This window comes from Ranitomeya variabilis, chromosome 3 (genome assembly GCF_051348905.1).
Source record: "Ranitomeya variabilis isolate aRanVar5 chromosome 3, aRanVar5.hap1, whole genome shotgun sequence".
Classification (NCBI taxonomy): Eukaryota; Metazoa; Chordata; class Amphibia; order Anura; family Dendrobatidae; genus Ranitomeya; species Ranitomeya variabilis.
The window spans coordinates 579,577,766-579,583,765 of NC_135234.1; positions in this window are offsets into that span (position 1 = coordinate 579,577,766).

Here is a 6,000-nt window from a genome sequence, read left to right on the forward strand (position 1 = left end):
GTTCTCAAGTATTGCTAAACCTTTGACTGATTTGACTAAGAAGGGTGCTGATGTTGCCAATTGGTCCTCTGCGGCTGTGGAGGCCTTTCGGGAGCTTAAGCGCCGCTTTGCTTCTGCCCCTGTGTTGCGCCAGCCTGATGTTTCGCTTCCTTTTCAGGTGGAGGTTGATGCTTCCGAGATTGGAGCAGGAGCAGTTTTGTCGCAGAGAAGTCCCGATTGCTCAGTGATGAGACCATGTGCATTTTTCTCTCAAAAGTTTTCGCCCGCGGAGCGAAATTATGATGTCGGTAATCGGGAGCTCTTGGCTATGAAGTGGGCATTTGAGGAGTGGCGTCATTGGTTGGAGGGTGCTAGACATCAGGTGGTGGTCTTGACTGATCACAAGAATCTGATTTACCTGGAGTCTGCCAGGCGTCTGAATCCTAGACAGGCGCGCTGGTCGTTATTTTTCTCCCAGTTTAATTTTGTGGTTTCATACTTGCCGGGTTCGAAAAATGTGAAGGCTGATGCTCTTTCTAGGAGTTTTGAGCCTGACTCCTCTGGTGATTCTGAGCCTACTGGGATCCTTAAGGATGGAGTGATTTTGTCTGCTGTCTCCCCAGACTTGCGACGTGCGTTGCAGGAGTTTCAGACTGATAGGCCTGATCGTTGTCCGTCTGGGAGATTGTTTGTTCCAGATGAGTGGACCAGTAGAGTCATCTCAGAGGTTCATTCTTCTGTGTTGGCAGGCCATCCTGGAATTTTTGGTACCAGAGATTTGGAGGCTAGGTCCTTCTGGTGGCCTTCCCTGTCTCGGGATGTGCGTACCTTTGTGCAGTCTTGTGATATTTGTGCTCGGGCCAAGCCTTGCTGTTCTCGGGCGAGTGGATTGTTGAGGTCCTTGCCTATTCCAAAGAGGCCGTGGACGCACATCTCCATGGACTTTATCTCGGATCTCCCGGTTTCTCAGAAGATGTCCGTCATTTGGGTGGTATGTGACCGTTTTTCTAAGATGGTTCATTTGGTACCCTTGCCCAAATTGCCTTCTTCATTGGAGTTGGTCCCTTTGTTTTTTCAGAATGTGGTTCGTTTGCATGGTATTCCGGAGAACATCGTTTCTGACAGAGGATCTCAATTTGTGTCTAGGTTCTGGCGGGCATTTTGTGCCAGGATGGGCATTGATTTGTCGTTTTCGTCTGCGTTCCATCCTCAGACTAATGGCCAGACGGAGCGAACTAATCAGACCTTGGAGACTTATTTGAGGTGTTTTGTGTCTGCTGATCAGGATGATTGGGTCGCCTTTTTGCCGTTGGCCGAGTTTGCCCTCAATAATCGGGCCAGTTCTGCCACTCTGGTTTCTCCTTTCTTTTGCAATTCAGGGTTTCACCCCCGTTTTTCATCTGGTCAGGCGGAATCTTCGGATTGTCCTGGAGTGGACACTGTGGTGGATAGACTGCACCAGATTTGGAGTCATGTGGTGGACAATTTGAAGTTGTCTCAGGAGAAGACTCAGCAGTTTGCTAATCGTCATCGTCGTGAGGGTCATCGTCTCCGTGTTGGGGACTTGGTGTGGTTGTCTTCTCGCTTTGTCCCTATGAAGGTCTCTTCTCCTAAGTTTAAGCCTCGGTTCATAGGTCCTTATAAGATTTTGGAGATTCTTAATCCTGTATCTTTTCGTTTGGATCTACCAGCATCTTTCACTATTCATAACATCTTCCATCGGTCGCTGTTACGGAGGTACGAGGTACCGGTTGTTCCTTCTGTTGATCCTCCTGCTCCTGTGCTGGTGGAGGGTGAATTGGAGTATGTTGTGGAAAAGATTTTGGACTCTCGTATTTCCAGACGGAGACTTCAGTATTTGGTTAAATGGAAGGGATACGGTCAGGAGGATAATTCTTGGGTGACTGCCTCTGATGTTCATGCCTCTGATTTGGTCCGCGCCTTTCATAGGGCGCATCCTGATCGCCCTGGTGGTTCTCATGAGGGTTCGGTGCCCCCTCCTTAAGGGGGGGTACTGTTGTGAATTCTATTTTTGGCTCCCTCTGGTGGCCACTGCTGGTACTGGCTTACTTTGGTCTTTTGTTCTCAGCGCATCTGTTTTCATCAGGCTATTGGGAGTTTCCTACTTAAGCTGGCTTCCCAGCCATTCTTGTGCCGGCAATCAATGTTATCAGACCGTCTCTGATTTTGTTACCTGCTCCAAGTCTGCAACTCAGCTAAGTTGATCTTTTTTGCATCTTGATATTTGTTTTGTCCAGCTTGCATTTATATTTCCTGTGCGGCTGGAAGCTCTGGTGATCTGAAATTACCACTCCGGTATCATGAGTTGATAAACGGAGTTAAGGTAATTTCAGGATGGCTTTTCAGGGTTTTGAGGTAACCGCAAAGTCCTCTTTTGTATCTTTCGTTATTTAGCTAGAGGGCCTCGCTTTGCTGAATCTATATTCATACTGCGTTTGTGTTTTCCTCTTACCTAACCGTTATTACATGTGGGGGGCTACTATATCTTTTGGGGATTCCCTTGAGGCAAGCCAGGTCTGTGTATTCCTCTACTAGGGGTAGTTAGATCTCCGGCTGGCGCGAGGGGTCTAGAATCAACGTAGGAACCCCCCCTGGCTACTTTAAGTTGTGTGTTAGGTTCAGGGTCGTGGTTATCTAAGATACCATCTTCCCAGAGCTTGTCCGTTTTGTCCCTGTTTCCCTGCCATTGGGAAATCATGACATGCTGCACAAGGTGGCTCTTTCAGTAACAAACGCCTGGGAGGGGACAGGTTCCCTTACATTTAAGTAGTTGTGCCAGCATGGTGGTCGCATGACACGTTGCCGGATACACAGCATGGGAGCAGCAGGCGTTGCTGAACCCCACTAACACATTTGCGAGGTGTTTGGCTCTGTGCAAACAGCACTTCCGGGCAGCAACCAGCAGTGTTGGAGTCCAGGGACAGCAGGAGGAGCAGAGTGTAGGCCGAAGCCTGCACTGGAGGCATGTAAATGTCTGTTAGTGTGCCAGCGTGGCGGTCGCATGACACGTTGCCGGATACACAGCAGGGGAGCATCTGACGTTACTGAACCCCAATGACACAGCACCAAGTGTTAACTGTGCAGCCAGCACTTCCAGGCACCAACTAGCGGTGTTATAGCCCAGGGACAGCAGGAGGAGTAGATTGGAGGTATTGCCGCACACACAGCTGGGGAACAGCTGACGTTGCTGAACCCCAATAACAGAGGAGCGACTGTTGACTGTGCGGGCAGCACTTCCAGGCACCAACTGGCGGTGTTGGAGCCCAGGGACAGCAGTAGGAGCAGATTGGAGGTATTGCTGCAACACAGCAGGGGAGCAGCTGGCGTTACTGAACCCCAATAACAGAGGAGCGACTGTTGACTGTGCGGACAGCACTTCCAGGCACCAACTGGCGGTGTTGGAGCCCAGGGACAGCAGGAGGAGTAGATTGGAGGTATTGCCGCAACACAGCAGGGGAGCAGCTGGCGTTACTGAACTCCAATAACAGAGGAGCGACTGTTGACTGTGTGGACAGCACTTCCAGGCACCAACTGGCGGTGTTGGAGCCCAGGGACAGCAGGAGGAGCAGATTGGAGGTATTGCTGCACACACAGCTGGGGAACAGCTGACGTTACTGAACCCCAATAACAGAGGAGCGACTGTTGACTGTGCGGACAGCACTTCCGGACAGCAACTAGCGGTGTTGAAGCCCAGGGACAGCAGGAGGAGCAGATTGGAGGTATTTCCGCACACACAGCTGGGGACCAGCTGACATTACTGAACCCCAATAACAGAGGAGCGACTGTTGACTGTGCGGACAGCACTTCCAGGCACCAACTGGTTGTGTTGGAGCCCAGGGACAGCAGGAGGAGCAGATTGGAGGTATTGCCGCAACACAGCAGGGGAGCAGCTGTCATTACTGAACCCCAATAACAGAGGAGCAACTGTTGACTGTGCAGACAGCACTTCCAGGCACCAACTGGTTGTGTTGGAGCCCAGGGACAGCAGGAGGAGCAGATTGGAGGTATTGCCGCAACACAGCAGGGGAGCAGCTGTCATTACTGAACCCCAATAACAGAGGAGCAACTGTTGACTGTGCAGACAGCACTTCCGGACAGCAACTAGCGCTTTTGAAGCCCAGGGACAGCAGGAGGAGCAGAGGAACAGAGTGCAGGCCGAAGCCTGATTGGAGCAAGTTGAAAGGGAACCTTTAACCCCCCCAAGGCATTTGTAGCTGAAAAAGCCATCTTGTGCAGCACTAAGGATGCAAAAGGAGAAGGTGGCTCTTTTAATTATGCTCCTTGCAAACACAGAAGTAAACACTTATAAAATGTGTCCCCTGATACCATGAGAGCGTCCCGGAGGTGGGACTTTCCTTCGTAATGGGACGCAGCACAGCCGTCATTCCTACCCCCATGGTGCCGTGCGCCGCCTCCTCAGCGTTGTTTGAATCTGTCCGGGAGCCTGCGCTGTTAGGTTATCCCTTGGCCATGCACACTTAGCACTGCCCGTCTTCTGACATCATTTAGGTACGTTATAATAGATGAATGTGGATAAAATCCGCGCTGCTGCGACAAATAATGGATCCAGATATAGTTATAAGGTGTTCAGGTGGTTTATTCAACGCGTTTCGAAGCTCATGGCTTCTTCTTCAGGAAGTTTCCACACAGAGATATATATCTCTATGTGGAAACTTCCTGAAGAAGAAGCCATGAGCTTCGAAATGCGTTGAATAAACAACCCGAACACCTTATAACTATATCTGGATCCATTATTTGTCGCAGCAGCGCGGATTTTATCCACATTCATCTATTATAACGTCTCTAAGAGGTCGCAGCGCCGACCTGTGGATCTGCAGCAGCTGACAAACTACACGCCTTTACTGTGTACCACCAGGTGAGCAGTTCTCTCATAATTGATTAGAAGCAATCCTGAGGATAAGACCCTATTTGCGCTTTTTTTTGATGATAGCTCTCCTAGCGCTGATGGTATGAGCTAGATGCCTTGGAGCGACTGAATGGTGGCGCGTGCGCATTGTGAAATGGGGTGGGCCCTTGCCGTGGGCGTGCGGTGGGGCGTTCCCTGTGTTCCGTGCGCTGGCGCGCTCCCCTGGGTGCCTGTTTGGGCGGCCTGGGGTTGGCGCTTGCGCTCGGGGCGATGGGGGCGTACCGCTGCTGCGGTCATGTGACGGGTGCTCGTCCGATGCTCCGGGCACCTGCGCCCCTGAGGTATGCCCTGGCTGGATCATAGTAACCCGGTAGGACTATATAGGTATATTTAATGGGGTTACTGATCAGTGGTAAAAGGCCTTTATGGATTGGATACAACGGCGGGGTGGTTTTACACTGGATGAGGTGATAGGCTATTCCTATATTCGGCGCCATGATCCTGGATTGGACACTGCAAGGATGCTATGTGGTCACCGGTTGGTCGGTGGTCCCTATGGAGATGAAGACACAGGAAGTGAATACATCAGCTGGAAATGGATTTTGTAAAGGATCTTTGGGGTTATTATGTATTTTGATGTTTTTACTGTGGGAAATTGTATAGATTCAATGTATTATGTATTTATCTAGATCTGATGTCTATTTTTATATGTCACAGTTGTTGTTTATGTGGTGTGGGTTGTACTGGGTGGTGATTGGTGCACTGTGTGGCATCCACACTACTTAAGGCAGCCCATTTTGCTATATTGTATGCTTGATAAAGACCAGTCTATGGTCGAAATGTCGCTGCTATGTTTTATATGGCTTAATAAATACTTTGAAGACTTCTACACCTGGATGGAGCGCTGCTTATTTATATATTGATGGTCTTGGAATATCCAGGAAGGTTCCCTGGATGAGGAACAGGCGCCCCAGATAAGTGAGTGCTGTCAGCCCCTTTTGTATTTTATGTAGTCTGTCACCATCTGACGGAACCGTTGCCTCCTGCTGACTGGAGCCGCCGGTGATGGTGTAGACATTTGTGGCTGGCACACAAAACTGTGCCACAGTTGGGCCATACTGGTCTTGCCTTGG